The sequence below is a fragment of the Aedes aegypti genome, chromosome 2 (assembly GCF_002204515.2).
Source record: "Aedes aegypti strain LVP_AGWG chromosome 2, AaegL5.0 Primary Assembly, whole genome shotgun sequence".
Lineage (NCBI taxonomy): Eukaryota > Metazoa > Arthropoda > Insecta > Diptera > Culicidae > Aedes > Aedes aegypti.
The window spans coordinates 411929829-411944855 of record NC_035108.1 but is presented as its reverse complement, the minus strand read 5'-3'; the positions used below and the strand labels follow the sequence as shown (position 1 = coordinate 411944855).

Genomic DNA, 15027 nt, shown 5'->3' with positions numbered 1-15027 from the left:
AAATCGAATGTACATCGGATTTTTTCTCGCTAGAGTTTAGTATTTGGGTTATACTTTCATAATCGCACAATGGTCGGAAAAAAGTGAAGTTTGGCCAAAACTAGTTTTATTGCCTTAATCGATGAAATATGTAAACTTAATATGTTATTTGGCGTTTTTAGTGTTTCAGATTGGGTTATTCACATATTACGTAACTTTTTTGAAAAAAGTTTTTTTCATTAAAAATGTTATCAAATTGGGCTGAAAGCACATTTTTTGTTTGTATTTGACCGAGTTTGATCAAAATGTGTATGAACAGTGGTGAAATATACTTTATATGAACTTTGTATGAAAAAAATCTTCAAAATATATGAAAAAAATGAATTATTCAAATAGCTCTAACTTGCAAATCAGCAAATTTCTGCAAAAAATTTAAACGTTTTTTGTAAGATCTAAGGATGCATTTTTATGTGCAATATTTAAAATGGCGGCGACATGACGCGACAAGAGTTGTTTTTCATGTTAAAAATCATCAAAATTACTAATGTGTTATAATGAATAGTATTAAAACTTCAACCAAATATTTTTTTTCCATCGTCATGCTCGATAAAAGTGTTGAACCATAAGCTTTCAGACGGTGCGTAACTTTGGGGAAATATTGCATTCCTAAATTATAAATTTTGTACTTCATTTTATTGTAACATTTTTCAATTTTTTGACTTCAGCCAGTTTGCCATCATTAAAGTCATATAAATTTAAATTTTTCTTCAATTTCAATTAAGGATCGTAATAATATAGTATATGAGGTATATTTTAAAATGATAAAAAACATAAAAATCTCAAAAAAAGTTTTAGGTAGTTTTGGCCGCCCCTTTATATGGAGCCCGACCATTGTGAATCGGAATGTTTTAAAATATTCCATCGGTGAAATTTTAATATTTTTTCCACTTTTTAGCCATTTTTCATACTAAATCCCATGAAAACCAAGTTTTCAACGCATTTCCGCCCATACAAAATGCATGGGAAAAATTTCACCGATAGAATATTTCAAAACCTTCCGATTATGAAAATATAGACCAAATACTGATCTCTGTCGAGAAAAAATCCGATGTACATTCAATTTTTATAATCGTCTGGTTCAGACATAGCGTGCCCCGTATCACCGCGTAAATTTTTCAACTTTTGGAAACAATGATTTCCATAATTATAGATGACACGATCAAAGAATCACTTCTAACGTTCAAACGATATGAGTAAAAGTAACGCGTTTGTCACTAAAGATGATCTCGTCGAAAACGATTCCATTGTCAAAACTTTCATATATATGTTCAGTTAAGCCTAATTTACAAATTACTATAAAGAATGCATAATTTCCTTACGCCTTCAGGCGTATTCCACAATTCAAGGTGTTTTTAATTTTGAAATAACTCAAAAAGTAATTGACTTGTAAGAGTTTGGCCTTCATATTTTCAATATTACCGTACGTTGTTTCCATGGGTGATCAATGTTACCCCATATCAGCTAAATCATTAAATCACTTAAATCATTTTTTTAAACATGCCCAAAACTATCAGAAAACAAAATACATATAGACATGAAAATGGATTACAGTACTTGATTTAAAAATATAAATCTTGCAACATATGCATATTCGAATTAAAAATTAAAAAATAAATCAAATCAACCAAATCCGGGGATAACGGTATCTTTTTTTCTATAAAAATCACGAAAAATATTACTTTTAACAACTTTCTGTTTGACTTGTGAAAATTTGTATTTATAATAAATGCACGTCAATGCTTTGTGTTTTGTGGCTTGAATGAAAATAATGTTTCTTTGATTATAAGTACAATAAATTTGGAAGATAATATAAAATTATTATTTATGCTCATTGAGATTTTAGACATTGCTTTGCATGTTGATGGGGCCTTCCTTAGCCAACTGATTAGAGTCCGCGGCTACAAAGTGAAGCCATGCTGGAGGTGTCTGGGTTCGAGTCCCGGTCGGCCAGGATATTTTCGTAATGGAAATTTCCTTGACTTTCCTGGGCATAGAGTATCATCATACCTGAAACACGATATACGAATGCGAGCATGGCAACTTTGGCAAAGAAATCTCTCAGTTAAAAACTGGAAGTGCTCATTGAACACTAAACTGAGAAGCAGGCTCTGTTCCAGTGGAGACTGCCAAAAAGATTATTGACAAATTGTTATATAAAGCAAAACTAAGTGACTAACTAAGCAAAACCGATAAAATAAATTTTGAGTGTAAAACCAATTTTTAATGCTTCCTTTAATAAGGATAGATTTGGATCGAATAACACCAAATAGGTCTTGTCTTGTTGTCGCGATCGTCCTTCAGGCCTTTAAGGCGTCCATGTTAAGACAGTATCAGAAAAGTAAACCTGATTACCGTAGTGAAAATTGCTTTTTCCACAATGTTCTAATTTCACCCATTGTTCTTCTCAGAATGATAAACATGTTAACATGCAATACTCGATGACACATCCGACTATCTCAATGAAGAGTACCCTTAGGGATACCCGGCGGGGTATTTCGATTCAATCCGTATAACGTACAAGTGGAACGCTGGAAAAAGCCACTTGGAGGAATATTAAAAGGACTATTTTATAGATCTGTACACACAAAAGCGGCTTAATGTAGATAACCAAAAATAACATTGCCATTGCAACATATTTGATTGGGACTAAAATTTAAATACAGTCGAAGCTCGTTATAACGACAACTTTTATAGTGACAAAAGCTCTCTATAACGACATTTTTCGGCCCCTTGAAAAATAATTTAATGTTATAACTATTCTCTATTACGACGGTCCCTTGCGATGTCGTTATAAGAAGCTTCGACTGTAATACGATCCAGACGAAAAAATAGTTACATTACTGTGTTCCTTGAGTCTGGTTTGCTCACGTAAAGCACGAAATTAAATCACAATACACCCGATTCTGTTTTTGCACGGTTTTATTTTTACACGGCCGTGCAAAAAAAGTTTCCATACATTTTTTTCCGCCAAAACCTTATTTTTGCATGAAACGTCGAGATTGGTGTTATTGGTGTTACTTTTTTTGCACGGTTTTTGAGATTTTAAACTGAATACTTTTTTTTGCACGGTACGCATCCCCCGTGCAAAAAACAGAAACTGTAGCATTCACTGATGCCGTTGATTGAAATGTTTAAAACATTGAAACATTAAGTCTGGTCAGCTGTTGTATACACAGTACGGAATACAAATACATATGTAGTAAATTTGTACGATCAAAAATCAACTACAAAAAGTATGCTTATTTCATGTTGCAAGGTTAAAAAAATCAGAATTTCGTCGAGATTATTATGGCCTAAAGAATTGATAAAAAAAACTTAAAAGCGAAGATCTCTCAAGTTATGGAAGCTTAACGAATGTTTTTCAATATATTTACATGCTAGTCTATTCACGTCGAGCATGTCGATAATATCATACCATGCAAACCACCAAATCTGTTTTCGAACGTCTTTAGTGCAAGTCATCGCAAGTGTAGTTCAATAAAAATCTAAAGAAATTCTATTCAAAATTAAACGCAATTTGCAGGTGTTGAATATCCGCTATATTACAGGGCAAGCCGGAAACGGATCGATCTCGAACTTGTATCAAATAGTGTTTTGCTGAAGAAGTGCGCGAATATTTCTCAAGTAACGTTGCAATTAATACCAAGAAAAGAATGCGTTCCAGCTTATGCGCGGTCCTTGACCAAATCAATCTTTATAGGCAGATGATATACTATGACGAAGGAAAGTGAATTAAAGTATGTTTGCAGTTCCCATCATGAATGTTTGTCAAAATAGGCTTATTGTGGCATTCAAGGTGTGTACTATATTGCCCTAACGTTCAAAACACGGACGACAAGAGCATGAACAAGTTTCTAATCAAGCGACGATCATTCCAATATCTTTAAATGTTATCAAATCCGCCATGAGAACTACTTGATACAGTATCGGACATATAAAATGCACCAAAGCCGTTTTCCCATACAAAATGGTTAACTTCAGAGAGCAATATCTCCGCCGTTTCTCAACCGAATCTTTTCATTTTTCTGTGACGAACTGCAAATTTCCTCAATTTTCGAAAACTATTGTAAAAGTTGTATGAAAACTTTTGATTCAAGAGATACAGATAGGTTGAATTTAGACATAAAAAACGCACCAGGACATAAAGTGATGTAGCAGAAAAACTACGCGTCGTAGCATCTTGTTGTCCTCAGTGCATTTGTTCATTGCGTGATAAGGACCAAATGCACTGAAGACACCGTAAGAATACGACGCATAGTTTGTCTGATATATTACTTATAGTCTCGGTGCATTTTTATGTCAAAATTCAACCTATCTGTAACTTTTAAACCAATAGTTTTCACACAATTTTTTCAATAGTTATCAAAAATTGAGGTAATTTGTAGTTTGTCACAGAAAAAATGAGAAAAATCGTTTGAGAAACGGCGGAGATATAGCTTTCTGCAGTTGATCATTTTGTATGGGAAAACGGCTTTGGTGCATTTTATACGTCAGATACTGTACAAAACCTATACACGTCATGATGTGAAAGTAAATCTTTGTAACTTATTTGTACGTCATGGTGTGAATGTTTATTTTAGTTTGTGATAGTCATGTAATTTTAAAAACGGATATAAATTCATGTCAAACGGGTTGCTTCTTTTATGTGGACCCTATGTGATTTAAATTTATATGAAATTTTCGAAGAGTATAATATAATATGTAATAATAAATAATAATAATATAACATTGCGACAAGTGAAGAGTTTCCAACAAGCCTAGGGAGCAAGTCTTTCGATAGCTCATACTAAGACAGCAGATTCTGCTCTTGATCCGGTCGAGAATATTTTTGACATTCCAGAGGTAACATATCATTATGCGTACCACACAATATGCAAAATAATACAACGGTAGGAAAAGAAATCTTTCAATTAACAACTGTGGAAATAGCAGTAAAAAAATATGTTGAAAAGCCAAGTTCCAGAGGACTCGAAAAGTCACAGAACAGGATAAAAAAAACCGATTCAACGATTAAACAAAATTTTCTTAAATGAGAGTAACAAAAGGTTGCTAACATATAAAACAGGTATGACAAGAAAATGGAAAAATCCTTCTACCTTACAATAAAATCGAAAACAATTTCCCACTATCCTTCATTTTCATCCTTTCTCATCCGTCCATTGCCGAATCGACCGACCAACCAACCGACCGGCGGCGGGTGCCCGTGAGTGGGTGGTAATCGCCGACTGCCAGCCACCTTCCATTGTTGTTTCTGCTCCTACCAACCAGACTGCCATACACCAATACACAACAACCGCACCGCCAAGCTCCCAAATTGCGCGAAATGCGGATCAAACGAATGAGCGAACGAACGAACGAATGCGAGGAACGGACATCAGGCTCAGCGAGCGACAGTGTGCTGCTGCTGCTGCTGGGTGTTGATGAACGAAATAAGCCAAAAGCAAGAGCCGCGATGAGACCCCGTCTGTCTAGAAGCAACCGAATGATGATGATGAGGGGTGGTGAGTAACGGTGCAGCGAGTGGGTTACTCACAAAACGGACGGGATGACGTGAGCGATGAGGCAGGCAACAAGAGGGAGTCCTGTGTTTATATGCCGTATAGAGGTGTATGACGGTACAGCGTAGACGTTGTAATAGCTATATGTATATGTATAGGATTGGTGACGGCTATGTTGGCTATGCTCTCCCTCATTCTCCGTAGTTATGATTCTCGGGGTTTTCGCTTTGTGTCTTGTGTCTTCGCCTTATGCTTGTTCTTCGAACGGAGCGCGCGCCCCGAGTGAGGCGGAGAGCGAAAAGTCGAGCCGAAGGAGACCCAAAGCTGAGTCTGCTCACTCAGTTCTCCCTTCGCAATCAACGTTGTCGCACGTGAGTCCGTATTCGTCGTCGTCGCTTACGCCGTAGCCGAGTTAACTACGGGGTGATATTTTGGAAGAATTCGTCGCCATATATCGGATCGTGGAAGTGGAACCACCAGCAGCAGCAGAAGCGTAGTAGAAGTGCGGCGTGTTTTGTTGTGCAGTCTCTTTCGTTCGAAAGGGGACTCCTCGCCGATAATCACCGCTTCTTCCGTCCTAAACCGACCTGACCTTGTCGAGCGAGGCCAGAAGTGGGTTCAGAACACCGCACGCGTGTGTCCTCCACAAACCTCAACCATCGTTCGTCGTCGCGCGGATCCAAGACCTAGAGTCTTCTCGTTCGTCTTTCTGTCTCGGAGCCGTCGTTTGCTTTCGCGATCATTAGTCTGAATGATTGTTTATTTTGTGCAATTTCGAAAAGAAAAACCAAAATGCTTTAATTAATTTAATTAAAATCCCCACTCATTACTGTGTGTGAGAGTGTTCGCTCCTTGGTGTCTGCAAATATACAGAGAGCTCTTCCTGTGCCATACCGCACGGTTTATGTGCTTTGTGAGTTTAGTGCTATTGTGTCTCGACGAAGAAGAGAAGAGCGAAGAACAGGAGCAGGGCCAAGTGTTTGTGTTGTGATACCTCAAAAATCGTTCTAACGGCCAGCAAGTAGCAGCAACCCGATCCACGCGCGCACTGCCGTCGAACAACCTCAGCGCCAGCCGTCGTTGCAGCAATATATCCCATCGCTCGAAAAGGTCTGTTCCGAGTTCAACTGCTTTTTATTTTAATTGTGTTCCCCCCCCCGTCGGAGTGCTGCTACCGACCGTCTTCCAGTGCCAAGTGAGAAGTGATTTCGAAGGCAGAATTAGTTCACGTACCCCCAGTAGGTACAAGCCCAGGACTTGGGACAGGCCTTCGCCGTCGCTAGCAGCAAAAACTATTTGGAAAACATAAAATGCATGAACGAAAAACTGAAATCCAACTCCGGGAGCCAAACGAGCGCGCACCAGAGGGACAGAGGGAAAAAATTGGATGAAACATTCACTAATTGGCTATTTCTCTCTTTGCTATCATTTTATGTGTGTCCACACCCCGTCGCACCGTTGTTCCGCTCCTCGCCGAATCGGCGGAGGAGGACCTGGCGGTAAAAAAGGTTGGTGCGACTGCGGGTGTTGGGCAAGTACTGAGAGAGAGGAGACAGCTCACTGACAACTGGCTTGTTTTCTCGGCTTCTTTGATTTCTTCTTCTCATGTTTGGGTTGTGCACAATGGTTCAGAGAGCACAAACTGGGTGAAAACCATTTTCACATTTCACTTGTTATCAAAAAGATCATAAATTTAAAAAAAATCAATAGCAATTTGAATCCAATCGACAATATTTTAATAATCAAAGATTTTAGATGCGAGAGCACAGGAAAACAATCTGAATTTTCAATCATATCCAGTTTTAGTTTGGCCAAATTTTGACGGTTTTTCACGCTCTGCCCTTCGAATGTGCGGTTTTCCAGTGACAGTTGATGACAGGTTCCCGTGACTTTTGGGAGCTCGCAATCTAAGCCAGCTGTCTCCTCTCTCTCAGGGCAAGTACAGTTCTCGGTCGGTAATTCGCAGACACAGGTAAACACTTTCGGTGTTCTTGGGTTTGCTCCCGATGTGGTTGGTGTCCACACAGAACAACGAAATAAAAAAAAACTGTAGTCGTTAGGTTTGCCCCAGTTCGTAGCCAACGTAGGAACATGGAGTAAAATACTCGACTCCATTCTCCGGTGCAGCCCATGGGGGACAAAGTGTTTATGAACGGCAGCAGAAGCCGCGTCTGGTAGAAGACGACGACAACGACGGTGTTGAGCAGGTTGATGGGGGTGATGAATTGCTAAATGGATTCCTGTGCGGACGGAGGGACGATGTGATTTTCCGATTGGAAGCGCAACGGTGGATTGGTGCATCGGCGGTGGAGGCGAACCAATTTGTTGATTGCAGTCATGAAGATAGATCAATCAAATGACGGGCAACCATAATCATTGACCGAATGTATTTTGAAGATTCACTTAGATCCTGGATCTGAGTGTATTGAAAAGATTGTTATTTAGAGTAACTTCACTTTCTATGCATCATTTTTCTTCTGAATTGCGTTACATCCAAATTGTAACAATGTTTGCGTCCCAGCTTGATGCTCTATGTGTACATTAACAGTTGATGATTTTAAGCTGAGCATGAAGTTCTTTTGGCTTAGTGTGTTTTGGGTGATATTAAAACCGTTTTTGCTTCACACCGCTCATTTGATTCTAAAACAAATTTCGAGTGTCCTTGCAACTGTCATTTGCGTAAAAATCAATAATCTATTACTGAGACGTCCGATTTTAAAATGGTCTGGCACAAAGTTGTAGCTGATGAGTGCTCTATGTGCATTTCGACAGACCTAACAGTATCTGCACAACACTAACCCTCAAAGGCAAATGGGTAGCAACTATAACCGATTGAATCAGTTACTTGGCTTTCTCATAGTCATTCCCATACAAATTTTCATGGAAATGGACTTTGGCGTGATAAGCGCAAACATATTACTATGCAATGCCATAGCACGTTCGATTCAGGCAGGGCTCGTTTTAGGCAACATGAAATTTTTGGACGGGCTAACAGTATCGAACGGACACTGTACATTAATATTTTGGCTCAAAGTAAGGATTGTACCGTAAGGACGCAATTCACTGATCATTTAACACCATTTCAACATGTTAAATTCTGTCAAAAATCAGTCGTTTGTTATTTTTCATAACTTTTTGCTCTTTATGCAAGATAAACCATTTGTTTTTGTAAGAAAAAAAGTTGAAATGTGAAAAATGTATAATGGTACCAGATGATATGTATGCCAATGATACAGGTTTAGGGCGCCATTCACCGCTCATCCTAAGTATGAGGCCCTATACACAGCACTAGTTGAAATCAATTTACTTTCATTAGCTGGTTGTTATCTTTGTACTATAGTACGATAACATATTTAACATTAGCAGCTTAGAAGCATTTTTTGATCTGCCAGAGTAGAATCATTGTTGAACTCATATTTATTGCCTTGAACAGCCTAAAATTATTTTTTATGAAAAATGTATAAGATAGTATCAGATAAATTTCATTTTGATACAACCCTTTTTGGTATACCGATACTTGCAAATAACTTTTATTGCGAAAATTTGTTCAGATTTTTCAAAATAATTTAATGAGCGGTGAATGGCGTCCTTACGGTACACATTTTGGTGTGATTTTTGATGCACGTATCAGTTTAAGAAAAAAACCTATAATTATCTTAAGTTACCATGCTGCTCAAGCTAAAATTTATGCATATTAACGATGTAAATAGAGCTAGTATTACTGTTTAACTACAATTAGAGTTGATTTAAAGTGGGAATACTAAATAAAACCTAGAATCGGTCATTTGCAAAAATTAAAACAATTGTTTCTCCATTGTGTTAATGAAGATAAACGGACGTTTTGTGTTTCTTGATTTGTTGAATAATCGGAAAAAACTGATTTGTCAGTTTTGACATATTATCGATTCTAACATGAGCCTTGAGGCAAAGTAGGCCGTTATTGATAGAAGTATGCAACATTGATGGTCGATCTTGATCTCAACCTCTTGACCAACGTTTTAATGCTTTTCTTTTTAACATTAACCGTTTTCATAAGCCTATGCAGAGATAATAAATTTGAGAGTACAACTAAACTATCGCAAATTGCAAGTCAGTACCATCTGTAAGAATTAGACATTGAGAAAATTGACTGAGAAGTTTTCAATCTCGTTTTCCATACAAATATTCATGTATTCCAAGAGATTGGAACATAAATTGCTTTTCACTCCGATACCTTCACAAATAATGATTCATTTTTGTGTAACACGATGCGAAAATCTGCAGTGGGACTGACATGCGTTTACTTTTCATTAAAGGATTATTCGACTTGGTTTTTTTTCCTAATTTTACTGAACAAAAAGTGATTTCTCGTTACTGCTGAAAGATCATTAGAAGATATAATGAAAACTGATATTAACTCAATTTTGGCCAAAATACAGATGGGACTGACTTGCTATTCACGGCAGTAAACTTCTGTCAATAATTTTAAGTAATTAACTTTTAGCATGATCTACAATACCTTCAATGATCTTTGATCGTTTCTTTTGTATTAAAGTTTTTTATGACTTTTCAAATGTTTGAAGCAAATTGTTTTAAAATTATAACTTAAGTTTTTACCATACTTCCATTCATAAGTGTTATAGAGAATTTTGAAAAATCCATTGCAAACTCGTAATAAGTCAAGCCAAGGTTTGATTTTTAAGATTTTGATCATCAGAATAAGAAAGTCTTATCTGAAATGTGTCCCGAATCCCGGGACGAGCAAAACGGCCGGGAAATGGACACTCTACTGCAAACGAATCACTTCGGCAGCTCCAAATCAGTCGCATTTTGAGGCATGTTCATTTAAATTGCTGACATCTCTGGCGAAATTGTTTGCTCCGTCTCGAAAATCTCGTCAAGGGTTGCTGACAGAACAAAGAATCATCTGAATGTTGGTGTGTTTTGATAGAAAAATACTGTGTATTTGGCGTTTGAAATTTGGTTGCCGATAATAGTCGCAAGGTGCCGAAGCCGTATGTCTCCCTAGCTTGTCAATGTTTTTTTTTCAATGGTCCAAATCTTGACGTTCCAAAACCAATCGGGCAATATGCTTTCCAGTACAAGAAATTTCCACAGTGCTGTAAAAATGTTTAAAATGAGAATTCCATCACTTCCTAAGGTTCAAAAGGTGCATTAGCAGTCGTCTTCCGGTAAAAAAAATTGTAATAAGTTCAATATTAACATTGGGCATCAATTACAGTGAGGCTTTGCTTATCGGACACAACATTTTACGCCAAAAACCTGACGTTCGATATTTTTGGAATTTTTATTGGTTGATTATACTTTTCAAAAATCCAATATGCACAATGCGTCGGTCCAGGATCTTTTCTTAATGGAAATTTCCTTGACTTCCCTGGATATAGAGTATCGTCGTACCTGCCACACGATATACGAATGCGAAAATGGTAACTTTGACAAAGAAAGCTCTCAGTTTATAACTGTGAAAGTGCTCATTGAACACTGTGCTTAGAACCAGGCCCTGTCCTAGTGAGGACGTAATTCCAAGAAGAAAAAGCTAACCACTGCAGCTTTTTGATTTCTTGTAAATGTATGTCGCTCAACTAGAAGTAATAAAGTAGTCGGTTTGATGCAATTATCATGATTTTGATACATTTAGCACACTTTGCAAAAGTTTGTATGTATTCTGCTACTTATACCCTTTGACAAAAAGTTTGTTATCATAAATCTATTGAAATTGTACCAACTAGAGCTAGTTTTGACAACCAGTGGTTTGCGGATCTCCATGGAGCCATGACAAGTTCTCGAAGGGGGAAGGCGGGGGTGATCGTTCACGGAGATTTCTGTTATTCTTCTATTGAGTGTTAAGGATTTTTCAATTCGCGCTTATGACGTTCTGTATGTTTGTTATAACATATTCCACAATACTAGTAGTACTGTAGTATTTTTACTCGATAAATATGATATTTTCAATGTCGTTTGGAAGTGTTCGGCTAAGTGTAGTAACTATATACTAAGATTGCTACTGGAGACATCCATAACACATTTTTGGTTCATTCCTAGGAAGATTTCAAAAAAGATGTTTGCCAGTTTCCTGTAATGTCCATGAAAACTCTATGGAACTTCTTTGGTGAACTTTTTGCTTGATCGAGGACAAATTTATTTGGAAAATTTTGACTTCCTCTACAGCCATGTATTAAATCATAGTGAAGTTATTAGCAGATACCTGACGGATACCTAAAACGGATATCTAAACATCCAAATGAGCTAGAAGGTTGGTGTCTTCGGCAAAGTTATTCAGCAGCTTGAGGACTATCTGAAAGTGGAAAAATCAATTGAGAAAGTATCCGCTAATTGGTGGTAGTGACAAATTTTTATCTCAAAATTCTTATCAGCTTGAAGGTTGGTGTCTTCTGTAAGTACATTCAGCAGATTAAAAGCTATCTGGAGGTAAACAAAAAATGGCGCCAATATATAGCCGATCAGAAATTATTACCTATGTTTACTAAAACAATTATGAAATGTGCCACTCACATAAAAAAACACAAAATCAATGCAACTGCACTTCAAGAGGCTATAAGGAAAGTCATGAAAACCAACTTTTATTATGATTCTATAATTCAATATGAAGATTTTGAATATAAAGATAATGTGAGATGACCGTAGCGCCATCTATCGGATTATTTCTCAGTTAGTTTTCACCGTAGGATACGAACCTTTATTTTTTCCAGTATATCGAGATACTGAAGTTTGAAAAAAAATGTAACTAGCGTGATCTAGCAAAAAATCATCTAGCGTGATGAATTCTCAATCAGACTTTCCATGGTCTGATAGACCTTGATCAGCTGATAAGGATCTTAGGACACGAAAGATTGAAGAAAATTTGTTACCAGCACCACCTAGTGGATGTGTTTTTGAATCAGATTTTCCACCATGAGAAAGCCCTTAGTCTGTTGAACGAGAACACCAACCTTCTAGCTGATAAGGATCTGGGATAAAGAAGATGGAAGATGGATGAATTCCCAGTCATGTACCGCCAGATAGCTCTTGATCTGCTGAACAACTTTGCCGAAGACACCAACCTTCTAGCCGATATAGATCTTTAGATACAGACAATTGAAGTAGACTACTTACTATCGCCACCTAGCGGATAAATTCTCAATTGAGCAATTCTCGCTGAAACCAGGCCGCCATCGGCACCCATCGTTAGAATTCCAATTTTATGTCACTGATCGCTAGCTTTCGATAAAACTTAAGGGTGGTCCTTTTTGTTTTCTCAAATTGGTGGACCCCTCGTACGCCAGCTAGCTAAACAGTTTGCAAAAAAGCCCATTTTTTGATAAATCTTGGGTATTTCTTCACGTGATATGTCTCATATTTCCCTTGGAACACATACCAAACTTAATGGCATCGTATAGAGAAAGGATATAGCTTTCATTTGAAGTTAAAAAAAATCCGGCGGCCATTTTGAATTTGGCCGCCATCTTGAATTTTGTTAGAAAAATCGTTTTTTCACCATTAGCGCACCGCTCGTTTTGAATTCTGAGATCACCATCAGAAAGCTGAGGAAAAATTGCGTAAGATAGGCTACAGAAACTAGGTGTGCAATGGTATTTACCCTATGAAATGAACGATTTTCTAAAACATGTTCCACGATTTTGACGTATATGGCGAGTGCAATCAATGCAAACATCATTTTTTGTACAACAAAGATACAAGTTTTCAATAGTTGGTGTATTTTTCGAGTCAGATGAAGAATAGGAGTATTATTTAGAATGAAAAAATCTGGCGGCCATCTTGGATTTTGACGCCATCTTGGTTTTAAGTAGTAGAATGAGTTTTCACCTTGATAACACTCAACATGTTGAATTTTAATGCCACCGTTACACTTACTATTCTTCTTGTTCTTCTTTTTCCTGACGTTACGTCCCTACTGGAATAGAGCCAGCCCCTAAGCTTCAAAAATAAATTGACAAGTAGAATTTTTTAACGCTTATTTGCCACCTGAATGATTGTTCTGCATATCTGCGAGTTGAAAATAGCATTAATTCTTTCATTTATTTGGTCTAAAACCATTGATAGAAATGAACAATCTGTTGAACAGCTAAAATAAGATAAGAAATAAAGAATCTGTTTGTTTTTTAACGGAGATCTTTAATTAATTAAACATGAAGAGCGCTGAGCTGGTAAAAAATCATTCTACTGCTAAAAACTAAGATGGCGTCGAAATCCAAGATGGCCACCAGATTTTCCAAACTCAAAATGATTCACCTGAGTTTCGGCATTACGTCCATTTACTGTGTATCAGAACAAAGCCTGCTTCTCACCTTTCAATTTCGCTATTTTTCACATGCATGTTGGGTGTTAGTAAAACAATACTTTATGATTCAGAAAATCAAGGATTTTTTTTGCTTAAAAATTTAAAATTTCCATTCTAAATTAATGCACTTTTGGAAATGTTTTACGTTAAAACTACAGATATAACCACAAAACTTACTAATGTCCCAACGCACAATTTATAAACTTCATTCGATGACAAAAAAAGCATATGGTAAAAAAAAAATTGTTTATTTCAATCAATGTTTTTGGACGGTTTTTATTCATTAAATTTATTTATTCATAATAACTGAATTCAAAGATATGTCGAAGAAATATTCTGTTATTAAAAATCGTATTATAAAAGAAAATTCCTATTTAATAACCTGTATTTATAACTAATAAAGCTGAGTATCAGGCTCGGTTCCACTAGGGACGTAACGTCAGGAAAATGAAGAATAATAAGAAGAAGAGTATACGTAACCTTGTTTTTATTGGTAACCTCTAAATTCGACATGCTGAGTGCTATCAAGGTGAAAAATTCATTCTACTAGTCAAAATCAAGATGGCGTCAAAATCCAAGATGGCCGCCAGATTTTATCACTCTAAATAATACTCCTATTCTTCATTTGACTCGAAAAATACACCAACTATTGAAAACTTGTATCTTTGTTGTACAAAAAATGATGTTTGCATTGATTGCACTCGCCATATACGTCAAAATCGTGGAACATGTTTTAGAAAATCGTTCATTTCATAGGGTAAATACCATTGCACACCTAGTTTCTGTAGCCTATCTTACGCAATTTTTCCTCAGCTTTCTGATGGTGATCTCAGAATTCAAAACGAGCGGTGCGCTAATGGTGAAAAAACGATTTTTCTAACAAAATTCAAGATGGCGGCCAAATTCAAAATGGCCGCCGGATTTTTTTTTAACTTCAAATGAAAGCTATATCCTTTCTCTATACGATGCCATTAAGTTTGGTATGTGTTCCAAGGGAAATATGAGACATATCACATGAAGAAATACCCAAGATTTATAAAAAAATGGGCTTTTTTGCAAACTGTTTAGCTAGCTGGCGTACGAGGGGTCCACCAATTTGAGAAAACAAAAAGGACCACCCTTAAGTTTTATCGAAAGCTAGCGATCAGTGACATAAAATTGGAATTCTAACGATGGGTGCCGATGGCGGCC

At 36.9% G+C, this 15027-nt stretch overlaps 1 protein-coding gene across 2 annotated transcripts in view; it reads left to right on the top strand.

The window, feature by feature from the left end:
* LOC5569070 (LIM domain transcription factor LMO4) overlaps positions 1 to 15027 on the top strand; it is a 194707-nt gene that overhangs the window by 65250 nt on the left and 114430 nt on the right. Inside the window, exon 1 of one of the 2 annotated variants that reach the window (XM_021847345.1) lies at positions 5878 to 6647. The exons of the other annotated variant lie outside the window; for it this stretch is intronic. The gene's annotated coding sequence lies outside the window, so the exon portion shown is untranslated. Of the gene's footprint in view, positions 1 to 5877; positions 6648 to 15027 lie in introns of those variants that run through there. 2 annotated transcript variants of the gene reach the window in all.